Here is a 15,097-nt window from a genome sequence, read left to right as displayed (position 1 = left end):
TAAATGTATCCACAAAGCGTTGATGTCTACTGAAATATACCTTTAAGAAAGTAGGGCCTAGTACACTTCCTTGTGGTACATCTGTATCAGTTTTCTATTGTTCCGAGTAAGTAATCGGTTGAACCGTACTTTTAAAAGTTGGTTTGTTATGTCGGCAACGGCCTAATTACCATCTTTTTAATTTGATGAATCTTTACAGCGTTGAATGTGGCATCGAACTATTGGCTACTAAAAAGCCATCGTATCCATGAAGCGGCTGATTTCTGGATATTTTGCTGTACGACACAAGACTGACAGTAACAGACAAAGTGGGTAATCTCCCTCAAAACTGCTTACAGACAATCGAGTTCGACAGTGATCACTGCGGACTGGCTGTTGTAATGTAGATTCCGAAAGAACGCGTGGAGTTGGAGAAATACGTTGCAACGCACTCTTGCAATTACAGTAAGATGTGTTGGCCTCGTTTCACCAACGCCTTAGCGAGAGAACTTCTTTGGAGTAACATAGCCCCACCAAACAACAGAAACCTGACAAATACAGAAATTGACCAACATTTACAACATATGGACGAAACATTAAACGAATGATGGAACGGACAACACCAAAGTCCAAGGACGGGACCAAATAGACGCTTACAGAAACGCGACTATTGACGCACTACGTAGGCACAAGAGTGGCTTACTGACAAGACTCAAAAACTTCTACAGACGACTTGGAGATTAGAACACTGAAGTCGTCAATGAAAAATGTCAATCTGTTAATTAAGCACAACTACAGGTTATCAATTAAAAAGTACTGGGACCGTAATATCCGGTCAGTTAATTCCAATGACCCAAGTATGTTCTCTAAAATCAACAAGATATTCAGAAAAAAAAACGATAGTAACCTTCCGTGTCTGAAACTCCAAAGACCTAAAGAGAACAGGGACGTACTCATGACAGTGCAAATATATCCAGAAGAAGCCATCTTTGACGATGACCTTTATATAATTGAAGATCCGAAGGAAAAAGTGGAGGCGGTGGGAGCTGCTTTTCAGCAAGTGCACAAGGTAAATGTTAGCATTTGCCCCAACCACGACAGAGCCCTACTTAATCACTTTTACCTTCGAAATGATATCGCGGTTTCATGCGGTTCGATGACGATTCCTTGGCAAATGCCATAATCGTCCAGCTAACGGGACCAAGTCCCTTGTTGGTGCCATAGTGATCTTCAGCTCATCTTCTTCATTTTGGTCTTCTTGGAACACCGCTGTGGTTCATCCTCTCCCGAAAAAGGGAAAGGAGCATCAGCAAAGTTTTCGAAATGATCATCAATAAATAGAGCTCTGTGGGCTGCGGACAACAAAATAATTCCGGATAAACAGTTCGGGTTCAAGGCGGGTCATGACACAATTCATGTTGTTCTGGTTGATTTGAAAAAGGCTTTTGATACAGTATGGTTGTAGGGTTTTTAAAACTGAGCAAGCTTGGCATTAGTAAACCATTGTTGTATATACTTTATGATAGCTTAACGGTAGAAAGTTTGTTGTCAAAAGTGGCAATGTAACTTCTACCACAACATTCTCAATTAAAAATGGTCTTCAACAGTGAGCGGTGAATTCGCCGATTCTCTTCAGCATTTACACCAGCGATCTGATAGGTAGTCTTACAAAGGCAATTGCGTACGCCAACGATCTAATTGTGTACAGAACGATCCGAAAGTTTGAGGTTATTAGAATTCTCTTGTAGCGCGATTTCGACAAGATTCAGCGATATTGCGACGACTGGAAACTGAAAATAAATGTCCAGAAGTTGGAGACAATTCTGTTCCAGACTCCGTTGGCTAGTTCCACGAGGGATCCGTGCAAGAATTTTCGCAAGATGGTCATCGTTGGTCTTCACTGGCAGCCATTAGCAAGCAAAAGTGTAGTGAAGTACCTCGGTATCTGGTTAAATCAGTATTTATATTTCGACAGACATATAAATGCTGCTCCCTATATTATATAACCATTGTTCGCTCACTTACCAAATACACGGCACAGGTTTAGTACCCTTTACAAATTATTTCTACTTCCAGGATCGGGAGTTTCCTACTTGTGTTTCCTTCGCGTATCTCTTCGTGGGTTATCTTGGAAAAATCCTTTTATTCCTTCAGAAACTTTTTAACTCAAACATTCTCATTCCATTGACTGCATTTCCTCTACAACTCTATCTCTTTGACACTTATCCTCGTAGCAAATGTAATCCCTGACTTTTGTATTGTCCTAACCGCAGAACCTCATATTTCCTCAACGAACCTATAAATTCACAATTGGACTTCTTTAATTCTAACCTTAGTTATCCTACATTAAAACTCTTTCTTCTGAGTCAATCTTTCACTAAAAAATGTAAGTTTAAGTTCTTTGTTGGTTTAAGTTAGTTAGTCGAACAAATCAAGGTTTGCCCCACAGTCTTAACAGTCTTAGTAACGTAATAAACTAAGAAATAAAATTAAAACTGAATTAAGTTGCGGAAAAGCTTCTGATGCACAATTACGAGCTTAAAATTCTTCTAACTATTTCTTCTAAATTATTGCAGCAATGGAGAATTTCAAGAATGTGAAGCCAACATTTAATATATTTAATTAAAGGTTTCTGATTCTAAGACGAAACTTTAATTATTCGGCATTTTCAAAAGCCTAAGAAGAAAATAGAGAAAAACTTCCGAATTGTTCTCCTTCACATGAATCAACAGAAGCCATTCATATATATCACTTTCACAAAACCTATACTTTGCATGTTCGAAATCCAATTTTAATTATGGAATAAGGAATTGGTATCCGATGATTATAGATAGATTTAACCCTAATTAAAAGAGAATAAACTTCCCACGACTTCTGCTTAACTCTTTCGTCTTTAACAAAATACAGAGGCATTTATATTACTAAGTTTAATGATCTTAATAGTTTCTTAACCACTTAAGATAACAATATTGTAAAAAAGCTCATTCCTCATTCTTCAATGATAACTCTTAAACTTCCGCCTAACTAAATTTTTCATTCTTCATCCCATCATTATTTTATTAAATGTACATATATACCTCCAAATATCTAGAAAAAGGTTTAGAAGCAAAGAGATTTATCAAAATGTTTATCTTTGGCGCCAGACGCATTTTTGTACCTTCTATCATATGAGCGTAGACCAAATGGAAGAAATCTTTATCAAAAATGTTATTTTCTTTAAATTTATTCACTTCTTTTGACGCGAGTTATTTGTTTAACTCGTGTTTCATTCCCAAGTTTGTTTGTTTCCTACTTATAAAAGTATTATCTGTGTTTTTCTATTCAAATAAATCAAATAGCTCGCACAAGCTGTGATAAGAGAAGACACCACTTCTAACAGCTTGTTAACATATTAATATTAATCACAGTTATATTTTTTCCTGCGTCAAAGTGACATTTCAGATGCTTGCTCTCTGACAGATTGTCAACCAACAACGGAACAACAGCGCCGCCGTTTTTACCTACAGACTACTTGTCATTAGATTGAACAATATTTCTTTGACATCTGTTTCTATTTTTCTCAACAGAGATATAACTTTAACCTTTTCGAAATGTTTTTTTAAAAGGCACAATCAATTCGAATCAAGTTTGTGTGAACAATTGTCAACTGAACATGGTTGAGGAACATGTACTGTGAAGTGAATAGTGTTCTATGTTACTGCACAAAGTGAATGCATATAGGATTGAAGGAGACTCCCCCCAGAACATTTCACTCAATTTAGTTTGAAACGATTCTTTCTTTTCTGCTTCCATGTCGATTTTCAATACTCTTTCGTGGCTTTGTCACAATACTCAAGTGTGATATACGCTTTTTGTTTGTCAATAACTACTGACACTTGAGAGTGATTTTATCGTAAACCGTGCATTGGCCTTTTCATAAAGTGACAATAGACACTCTGAATACCTTTTTTGTTTTTGTATGTCAACTTTACATTGGAATCAGTAGATTTTTGTAAACTTACTACCGGCAAAATATTAGTGTTCTTCCAAATATATCTTATCTTGCACTGACAGCTGTCAAACGTGTTCTAAATTAAAGTTACAATTTAACATTAATTTGTATATATCATTTTATTGGTCAGTTTGAGATACAGATAATTTGCCTATGGTCTTTTGAAAAACTTATACACAATATTTTGTTTAATAGACAAAAATTGACATTAAAAGGATTTCAAAAAGTATACAGTTAAAAAGTAAGTTTAAACTATTTGCATACGCGATATTCCTTATTATTTGGTTTAAAAAAAACCACCGATTGAGTTTTTCTAAAATATTTTCATCACACATTAAAATTTTTCTTGACATTAAATGATATTTTATATTTGATGATATCAGTCTTTGTTTTTGACGAGCCAATATACATATGTATCTGGATTTAGTTTCTAAACATCTTGAAATCTCAAAAATTTTAACTTAAAGAAATTACTTGATTGTTACTTAATCTCAGAACTGAAGATCTAAATTTTAGAAGTATTATGTTCCCCAAAATCCTGGAAAAATTGACTATCGTAACACTAACTTATAAATTTAAATTCAATGAGTATGGATTGATTTTTCTAGAAGGTACGAATAATTAAAGTTTTGTTTTGTCTTGTCGGGCTTGATTCAATAGTTTTGTGGAGTATCAGGGGTCTGTTTGATTGTTGCAAATATTTAAAAGAAAAATTGGCATGCCACAAATTTTTAATCAGAAACTTACGTATCAAATACAAATTTGAAAATCACTGTTTTACACCCCTCCGTAAGCCCCAGTAAAAGACCAAAAATTTTGAGATAAAGCCTCTGAAATGTCTACTTGAGGCTAAATTGAAGTCAAATTTTACAATGTGGTATGTATTAGAGTCCATATTTTATCAGAAAGTTAAAATGCTAATAAATCACGGTACTCTTCACTTAACTGATTCATTTAGAGTCCTAAATTGTTGACTTTATTTAATTAATGTCATAAATTCCAATGCATAGCAAACTCACAAGCCTTGGAAGTGGAAGAACCACTTCTACAGATTCTATAACGATGACGACGAACCGAATTTAGCGGTCATGCAGGATGATTCATTCAAGATAGAAGACGAATGCCAACAATCCCGTCTTCCCTACTTTGACTAAGTACAAATTGTTATGTTTAAACTGAAGTCTAACAAAGCCGCTGGTGATGATTTGATAAGAAGCATGTTCCAACTTATCCCTTAAATATAGTAGGAAGAAATCATGTCCGCATGAATGGAACCTGACTTTTGTTTCCCCGATACCGCAGGAGGAGATCGTCTTAACTGCACTAACTTTAAGGGAATCAATCTTAACATCGCTTAAAGAGTCTTTTCCGCCAGTTTAGTGAAAGTTTAAAGCTCATTCGATTAAATGTTCACATTACTACAGACCCTAGAAAGATTGGAAACAACTTAACTGAACATTTTAATTTCAAAAACGGTTTTAGTCAAATTGATGCACTATCATGTGATTTCTTTAACACCGGCCTCAAAAGTCAGAACTATGACTATATCAAAAAAAATGGACATAAAATATATTTAACCCTTGAATTAACAATTATATTCATATTGACACACTTTTATAAAATTATGGGATGGACAAATTTCTTGAATTTGAAATCCCAAAATACGATCTATTTATAGGTTTGAGGATTATTATCCACACCCGTTAACATCTTCAATTGACTCCGTCAAAAAACAATCAAAATTGGCAAACAGTCCACTCAACTAATGGCTTACCTAGATGACATTGACTTCTTTTTAAAAAGCCAACAAGTTGAGAAAAACTGAGGGAAAAACAAACTTTATGGAGGCTTTGTCTGTGAAATACACAACAGAAATTACGGTTATGATAACCAATTTGAAATGGGTCATTCATTTACTTACTTTGAGTGAGTCAATAGTAGAGCAGCCGATATCACCAAAGATGAAGAAATACGCGGGTGTTGGCTCGAAACCAACAGAAACTACGTCGAATTTCAAACTGACTCTGTAAAAGCCTATGGTCCAATAGAACTTACTTATGGATCCGAGACTTGGGTGCACCGTACACTTCTTTCAGCGATTGAGTGAAAAGTTTTTACAAGAATAGTTGGCCCAATTTGAGAAAAAAGACAATTACAAGTACAATGTGTTTCAGGAAATATGCACCGAAAGTCATTTGTGATATAGCCACGAATATGAAACTCCTATAGTCTGGGCAGGTAGCACGCATGATAGAAAGAACAGTCCGTCCGGATGATTTATGTGATAGGAGACTGCTGAGAAACCATATGCCTTCGGACGGCCTAGAACTGGACAACTGGAGCCTTTGGATGCCAACTGTATGGCTTAGTCGAACAACCAAGAAAGGAGGAGAAACATTTTGAACAATGACAGATTCATTGCCCAGGCCGATGAAGTATAAGCAAGTAAAACTTAAAGATTTTTTCTGCTTAACCTCTGATTTAAAGCTTGAGCAGATTTAAACTCAAATGCTTAGAAGCTTACTTTCACGATATTAAATTATTTCGTAAATTACATCGATACCAAGATTTCGCCGAATTTAAAATTCAATCTTATTATGACTTTCTGAGATAAAACAAAGTCCCTCTATGCCAAACAAACCTCTGTTTACGCACTATTCGGTTAAGAAAGTATTCAAGTTGTGTTAAGCTTTCAAAATTGACCCAGTTCCTGATCAAATACTTATTTCCTACGAAACTCGAAATATGTCAATGACATATTATTTAATTTCCCAAAGAACTTTATTTAGTCTCAACCGACCTCGCCATACCGTGTATAAAGTTCACTTCGGTACTTATTGTGATTTGACTTAGTTTAGTTTCTAGGAAAAAAGTCACCGACCACGTCAACGACGACGACAATTCTAAATTGCTTACAAGTCAAATGTTTCACTACATGGTACATTTTATTGAGTGTGAATAATTCGTATAATTTTATTACATACATAAAACATACTTAAACCATGAATCTCACATACTACGATGTTCAACCAACTAAAACCCGACTTATATCTTACTCGTAACATGTACTTCGTTAAGCCCTTCAAATTAGTACCTTTCACATGGAATTCCTTCCATACTGATGATGCTTGCTAAGCATTTATAACTCGAAGTTGTTTATCATTTCACCATCAAAACTACTGACACGAAAAACGTCCAAATGTCTCTTCGTCTATATAATATAATATAATATCCGTAGCTGCCACACCACCACCGCCGCCGCCGTACCGCCCAGCTCGCCTCCTTCGCCAGCCCAGCTTGACAATAAAATCTTCTTCTGTCTGTTCCACTCACTTTGATGTTGATGGTGTGATTAATTTCTGGCTAAGATACAAAAAAAAGATACAAAGATACGAATGTATCTCTGGTTTTGCTGTCTAGTATTAAACTATGTTCTATATCTTTCTCTAGCTTTTAACTTCAGACTCAGCTGGCATAGTATGGCATAATAATTCTGGCAATAAAACAAACTCTCATTATCCGCCCATGAACTACTTCCATCATGCGCTTTATTATCTTTTATAAACTGTTCCTAGATGTGGTACAATCTTTAAGTCTTTAAGATACAAAAAAAAAAAATTTAAGACGTTATTTTTGCTGGGACGATAAATCTTCTTTTCTAGCGAAGTGAAATGCATTCCAAAAGCAAAACAAAAAAGAATAATATACTTTTTTTTAACTTATTTCATTCTTTCATATAAATTGGGACGAAAAGTATGTCAATCTTTTTGCTTTGCCTTGGATTTATAATCTCACCTCAGTGGTGGCAGAGGCAGCGGCACGGCGGTGGACTATCTTTCGAGTAAAGGTATATCGAAGGTATAATGGCGCAAAAGTTATACCTATACTTATGGCCTAGGCTATGTTGACCTAGCTGGCCAGGTCTTAAAGTAATGACAAATATTGCAAAGGCACGAGAATGTTTAGAGGAGGGATAAAGATGAACGGCATAGAGGTGTAGGTTGTATCTAGAGTCTCAGAAGATTCAATTTTTGTTTTCTTCTTCTTATGCCACGTATTTGCCATTATCCTAATTTTATTTGTTTTGTTTTTTTACATTTTTCATTTCTTTTTTATTTTTGTTGTTTTTGTAACAATTTTTTTACAATTCGCATATAAGTCTCTTCACAAACATAAGCACTTACACTCTCCCGCACTTGCCCCCTTCGTCCGAAGCATCATCACATGAAGAAAATATTATAGGAAACACTCTTTTACAATGTAGGTATATGTACTTAGTACTCGTATGGTATGTCTCCTGGGGGAAAACTGGATCTTTAAACTTCCTCTCGTTCGAAATGGGAATATTATAACGCGATTTCACAAATGGTCATGATAGAAGGAACCTATATCTTAAACAAAGAATTGTTGCCAAATAAGCTCGAAAAACAAAACGAGTCGAAATACATTATTTTAATACTCTGTGTGACTTAACGTCGATTTCATTTAGTACTCATAACATAAACTGTTTGGTCATAATACTTTACGTCTTAAAGTCTGTTTCTAAAAATGATGTAAATTAAGAATACTGTTTATCAAAATAATGTATAAACAGAACACTGCATCTCACAATAGTGTAAATTAAAATGTTTGAATTCAAAATACTGCGTACATAAAAATTGTCTTTTTGAAAAGTTTTGGTCTTTAACTTTCTTTAGAAAATATCTTTTGTAGTACTGTAGTACAAAATTGTTATGAAACCTTATTCATCAAAAATATTCAGTTTTTAAAACTCTGTACTTCAAAGTTTTGTTAATACTTTAAATGTTTGACGATATCAAAATTATATTTTTTTAGCCGAATCACAGAATGTTGTTATACATAATTGTAACTAAAACAAGCAACACGATTTTAAGTCATAGGCTTATAGTATTCTGGATTTACGGAATTTTGAACACACAGAATTTTGTGTACAGTATTTGGATACACAGCATATTAAATACAGTAGCATAACCAATAAAAAATTTCAACCTTACTCAATAAAAATATGTAAATCTATGCTTTTCAAAGCTGAAAAGTTCTTAAGATTGAAATTTGTACCACATTTTTCGTTCTAAAATCGCAAATATTATGTTAGCATATCCTTTCCAAAGCTTAATATTATTTCTTGAAATATTTAAAAACAGACAAAAATAATACCAAAAAGTAGAGAAAAAGCAGCTGTGATTTTTTCTGCTGTCAAAATTGTGGACGAAGATTGCCTTCATTCTGCATTAGACCTTATTCATTCTACATTACTTAATTTAAACATGGCTACACCTTTTATGCTATCTAATAACAGCAAACTAGAATTCAACTTTAGTAGGTGTAATTTTGAAAACTTTTTTAACTTATTATGTACGATCAATTGGGATCACTTATTTTGTAACTTAATTATTGACGATATGTGTAACATTTTTTATTTAACTCTTTTTGACTGTTTCTACAAAACGATTCCATTTAAAAAGACTCGAAATAACTTGAGCGTTCCACCATGGTTTGGTGCTCACGTTAAAAACTTAAAAAACAAAAGAAACAAAGCTTGGATAAAGTACAATCAATCAAGAACTGATGATGATTATAGGGCGTTTATTATAATAAAACAACTTTTCAATGACTATTCTAACATCCAATATGATGTCTACATTCGCAAAATTGAATTAAATTTTAAAAATAATCCTGATAGTTTTTGGAAATTCGTTAATCGTAAGAAGTAAACATGTGGGTACCCTAACTTAATGACTGTTTCAACATCAAATAGTAATGAGCCGAGAATAATTGCGAACATGTTTGCAAACTACTTCAAAGATGCTTTTGTGGATTATAATACTTGTAGTTTTCCTAACACATCTACCACTGTTGTAAATTTCCCCCACTTAAATTCTATCAATTTCGTTATAAGTCCTTAATAGTATCCTACAACTTGACGAATTTTTTAGTCTTGGTTCCGACGGTATACCATCATCCATTTTAAAGAAATGTGCTGCGTATTTAGCAGACCCGTCTTTAAGTAACTCGCTGTTTCCTTTTATCTGGAAGGGCTCCTTCACAATACCAGTACACAAAAAAGGTACTAAAAACGAAATAATGAACTACCGACCTACTGATAAACTATCTGTGATACCTAAACTATTCGAGTCATAAAACATTACTTTTAAAACTATCACAGCAAGGTTTAACAACAGTTTCATAGACGTTATAGTGTTAAATTTAATAATGAGTGTTCAAGTTCTTCTGTTGTGAATTCTGGTGTCCCCCAGGGTAGTCACATTGATCCTATTCTATTTGTTTTATTTATAAATTATTTGGTTTCGATCATACAAAATTCGTCGGTTCTAATATATGCTGATGACATTAAAATTTTTAAAAATATTAACTCTACATCTGACTGTCTTCTCTTGCAAGATGACTTAATATTATTAATGGTGCAATAATAATCGTCTTGTTTTAAATGTTGACAAATGTAAATCCATGAGTTTTACACTCAAAAAAGTTCCAATCGTTTTAAGTTACATGTTTGATTCTTGTCCTTTAAAAAGAGTGTATGTATTTTCTGACTTGGGTGTTGTCTTAGATCCTAAACAAACATTCAATGAACATATTAACTACAAGTTAAAAAAAGCACATTTCACCACCAGTTCTTGGTAGTTTAAACTTTAGTTTTAGTCCTTCAAGTATAAGGCTCCAGAAACCATTGAATACTAATTTTAGCAGAACAAACTATGGTGTACATAGCCCCTTAAATAAATTAAAAAAGATCTTTAATAAATTTTACTCTTGTATTAATTCACCAAATGATAATATAAAAAGTATAAATTGCAAATTCAAATTTTTCAACAGTCTAGTTTAAGTTTTTAGGTTTTAAGTATATATTATGAATTGTTAACGTTGGTATTGAACGAATTATAAATTAATAAATGACTCTCTATTTTTGCAGACGGGGCTAAAACTCATCCGAAAAATGTGTCTCCCAAATCATACTAAGAAGGTCTCACCTCGCCTTCACAAAGGCCCAAGCCATAAATGAGAATCCGGATGAGGAAAGCTTAATGAGCCTTCTTTGTTCAGTTGGTAGTCAATCAAAGTAGTCTACTATTTCAAAGTTATGGCAGACCCTTCTTGATGACAGCTAAATCGACATCTTTTTACTTTCGTCGCAAAGCTCGAAAACATATAAAAGGACAGACGTTTGTTAAATTGTGCCTCTTGTATTGTCATTTGAGTTTTGCACAATTCTTTCCAGAACGATATTGAGGAAATCACTAGACAGTGCATAGTTTTGTGTAAAATCTTTTAAATATCAAAAATTTTGGTGCGATCTTCTCCAACCTAAGTCAGGCAGCGTGCATTCTCGAGCTTCATTATGTACAAATTTAAAAACTTGTCAGGGATAAAAGAACTAAATATTGATCTGTAAATTTCTTCTCGATAGATACTGTCATATGCGAATCTGAAATTAATGAATAGATGTCGAGTTTCGTTTTGAATTTCCTGGTTTTTATTTAAAAGATCGATTTATAAATTATTACAAGTTATAGATTAGCACATACAACATAATGTACTGAAACTTCTCACGCTCTTTGGTGTACCATCAGCTTATGTTTTCCCTATGTAGACGCACCTAAGTCAAGGACATTCTTATTTTTTTCTAACTACACAATTTAAAGTAACGTTCTTAACGTTTTCACAGAATATTTTAAACGTCCTTACAGAATATTTTCGAGCTGTTTGTTTTACTTTTGATATGTTAAATATTTAATTTCCTTCTCAATGGTTTTAATTCTAGTAGCTTTGAGAAATCTAGAAAAAAAATTACTGTAAGTGTCTTTAAAGTATATTGATTATAGAACTATTTACTGTACTATTTAAGGATTTTATAAAAATTAGCACAACAAATAAAAGTTATTTAAATTTTTCAAACTTTAAGACTTAAAACATGATTACTATAATAGCCGTAGAAAGGGTGTTAAATCTAGCACATACTGTGTCATATTAAAACACCAAAATTTAACGTTCCTTTTGTGTATTAATTTAATTATTATTCTCAAGAGTTTTCTGCCAACAAAAAGTTTTCAAAATTATTAAGTGGACTTGTATTTTTGTTGTACCAATCACTGTAACTAAACTTATTCCTTCTTTTTAACTTCCCATAGGAAGTTATTGTAATGGGTAAGATTTTTCAAATTGAAAATTTTGACATTTCTCGACGTTTCAAGGTCCCTAGAGCCGAAATAAAAGATTTTTAGAAAGATTTGTGTGTGTTTAAATAAAAAATAAACTGAAAAAAAATTAGTCACTTCCAAAATTTTACGATTACAAAATGATCTTATATCCAAAAAAAATTTATACAACGGAAAATAACGTTTTTAAATCCGGTAAAATTTTGATTAAAATCCAATTGACAGTTTTTTTATAAAATATAAAAACACAAACAAAACATTACTCACAATTGGTTAAAATTGGATGTCGACTCAATATCTTTTCAAAAACTTGAGTTTATGGCTTCAAACTAATTTCATCTTATAAGAAATATTGTTTTGAAAGAAAATCGAACAAAATTTTTTAAAAATTCATTTGAGACACAAATATCTTTTCAAAAATTTGGGATATTGAGTTTAAACTACTTTTATCTTTTAAGAAATATTTTTTCAACTTTCAGTAAAATTTTGAGAAAAATCGAATTTACAGTTTTTTTTACAAAAAATAAAAACCTAACAAAAAAACAATATTAAAATTTGGTAAAAATTTACTTTCGACTCAAATAACTTTTCAAAAATTTAAATAAATATTGTGTTCAAACTTTTTTTATTTTACAGAAAATATTGTTTTCGATATTCAATAGTTTTTTTTAATAAAAATCCAACAGTCCGTTTTTTCATAAAAAAATGAAATCTACCTACGCGAATTTGGTAAAAATTGATGTTCGGTTCTTGATATCCCTCAAATTTATTTCAATCATCCAATTTGTAAAAATTTAAGAAATGCTACTTAAATTGGTAAAAATTTGTGTTCGACTAAAAATGTTATTAACAAAACTAGCTTCTCAAACTAAACTATTTCTTTATACGAAAAATATTGTTGGTACTTTTTAAATTTTTAAGAATAATTCAACTAACAACGTTCTTAACCCAACACGGAAACCGATAAACTTTAAAGCAAGACAGAACGACAAATGGGATGTTAAGTTATCAGTGTGGGTCGCATCCCAGCCTCTTTTTTTTTAAATCTTCAAACTTTGTGACTTTACAGAATTTTGAAAAAAAAATCATGGGTCTATTTAATAAAATCCAGAAAACCAACACTTCTAAATCTAAAATTATGATCCCCAGAACCGTTCAGATAATCTTATACGAAATTGGACATTAGATGATAACCTGAACATCAAAAATCATATTAAAGAGAAACAGGTACTTCCCAAATCAGCTATAAACTCGATGTGGTCACATTTTTTGTCAAGAACCTTTGTGGACCCTTCATCGAAATTTAAGGTCTTTGAGGCTACCGTGAACAGTTGCTTTTGTTATGGGAATAAAGTATATGGATACTAATTTCTAAAGTATATGGAAGTTCTTTAAAGATACTTTTTCAAAAGTATCTTCCGGCTGCCACGTAGCACGCCTAATTACGCCATATATTTTGAGTCCGGGTTTCCGCAAATAGCTATATGTTCGAAATTTAAAGGCCAACGCAGACTATCTTATTAAAGTTATCCATAGACTTGATAGTAATCTGCACAAGCAAATCCTGCTTTTATCACTCCATTGTGGATATTCCCCTTTTAGAAATTGGCATGCCTTTGCCACAGCACATAATTTAGCAATGAATCTAAATGCAAACAACAAAGAAAAATGGAGAAATACCTTTTACAACTGCATTTCGATGGTTGATGAGGAAATGTACAAAATTTACTTCGAAGGGCTAGGGAATCACTTTCTAGAGCAACCTATAGCTGTCTTAATTTTCTGCTTCTGATTTAAGTTTAATATTCAAAATACGGATTGAAACTCTTGAGCTCAACTACAGGCCACATAGAACGGACTTAGATGCAATTTATTCACTCTGCAACTCAAACCAAAACGACGATGTTTACCATTTTTTAGCAACTTGTCCTTCATTTTGATAAAAGCTTCTTTTCGTCGAAAGAATGTTTACGTTTGTTTGAACGGGGAGTATGGTTGGAAATTGCTGGTACGCCATGTCTCCCATTTAAATAATTACGGAAATTCTTATTTGAGTCTGTTTTGAAGTATCTACTTAAATAAATAAAGAAAAAAAGTTTTGTTTTGGCTAAACTAAAAGCCTCAATATTCCATAACTCAAAAAACTTAAAACTTACATATTAAAAATGTGTGGGTAGAACTAACAAAGTTACAGTAATTTCCATCATTCTATTTTTACTGTTCAAGCATTTATGCAGATAACTTATTTCAAATATGACAGTGAACTTTTAATTTTACTTTTTACAGTGTTAATTACAGTACCATTTACTACAGATTTGTTCCTTTAAATGCTTTTATCGAATTAAATAAAATTATAAGTAGTTTACGGATTTAATTTCTGTAAACTATTTAACTTATTCTGAAATATGACAGAGTTGGTAACATTATACCTTTTGCAAACACTGTAAAAACAGTACCGGTTCATAGACTTACTCATGCAGTTCTAATGTTGGCCTCTGTACTTTGTCACCATTGTGTGACCCCCCCTTAAGGAATTGGGCTCACTTCAGTTAAAAGAGGTTTTAGGTTAGGTGGAAGGAAAAGTATACTCACCCGCAACAATATGTGATGTGATGTTCTTCTAGCAGCACAATGTCCGCTATACCTATGCACATGTATATGAATCTGTTGGATATACTTATGCTTATATGCACATCTAAAAGATACCCTACCTATACATTTATTCAGTATGGTAGGTTCGTATATCTTATACTCCTGATCTCTTTTTCTAGGTTCATGCAAAAAATAAGTGAAAAAGAGAGAACTACAGCATATACAAAGTAGTGTAGATAGGAGTGTTAATTTATAAATATAGCAATGGAAATAATAAAATAGACAAAAATTAGGAATCGTGTGTGCGAAGCAGGATTTTTTTTATTGGGTTATTCTT

The sequence above is a fragment of the Eupeodes corollae genome, chromosome 2 (assembly GCF_945859685.1).
Source record: "Eupeodes corollae chromosome 2, idEupCoro1.1, whole genome shotgun sequence".
NCBI lineage: Eukaryota > Metazoa > Arthropoda > Insecta > Diptera > Syrphidae > Eupeodes > Eupeodes corollae.
This window is presented reverse-complemented; position numbering follows the sequence as displayed.